Here is a 728-nt window from a genome sequence, read left to right as displayed (position 1 = left end):
GTTAAATAGTGTTTAAAGTAGAATCGACAATTATTACAAAAGGGTGTAGTGACACCATGACGTAGACCTACTAACTATAGAGAAAACAATGCTACATCCAACTGTATTATTAACAGACTATAGATAAACATCGTTACTATTAAGACTGCAGTGATTTAAGCTTATACACATACATGTACACGTATGCGGCATGTATTTAAATTATAGACCTATGTAGGCCGACACATACACACAAATTTATATATATATATATATATATATATATATATATATATATATATATATATATATATATATATACTAGGCATACTGCCTAGCTTCGCTTAGGTTTTCAAAAAAAATGAGGAATTGAATAATTAATTAATAGGTGATTGGCTGCTATCTTAAATGCTTAAATTTGGAAATGCTTCACGATTCTGCGTGTCATCTCTGCGCGAGGGCCATGCTAATCTTCTCTGTATCAACCCCAATAGTGATGGAATATTCGCAAACTTATTACTCGCTCGGTTATTAGAACTGCAAGGGGTTTCTCAATAGTATCAATCAAATCTATCTATATATATAATTCTCCTCTGCGAGCCATTAGAAAACAAGCTGCAGGCGCCTCCTTACAGTCCCCTCTCTTTCTCTCTATCACTATCACTACCACCCTACCCCACCCCCACATGGTCTGCTGAGCTGTGGTCACGTTAATGTTTACAAACCGTACAGCCAGGTTTAGTGACGGC

The 728-nt window shown here is 35.9% G+C and overlaps 1 non-coding gene across 1 annotated transcript; it reads right to left on the bottom strand.

Annotated features, from left to right (window-relative positions):
- Nucleotides 1–392: 392 nt before the first annotated feature.
- Nucleotides 393–496, bottom strand: LOC131932931 (U6 spliceosomal RNA). The gene has a single exon (XR_009384758.1). It is a non-coding gene; the product is annotated as a U6 spliceosomal RNA (small nuclear RNA).
- Between the last annotated feature and the right edge of the window lie 232 nt (nt 497–728).

Source organism: Physella acuta, unplaced genomic scaffold (genome assembly GCF_028476545.2).
Source record: "Physella acuta isolate Inbredline_101_S28 unplaced genomic scaffold, ASM2847654v3 ptg002323l, whole genome shotgun sequence".
NCBI classification, from domain to species: domain Eukaryota; kingdom Metazoa; phylum Mollusca; class Gastropoda; family Physidae; genus Physella; species Physella acuta.
The sequence above is the reverse complement of the archived record's forward strand: the minus strand, read 5'-3'. Positions and strand labels throughout refer to the sequence as shown.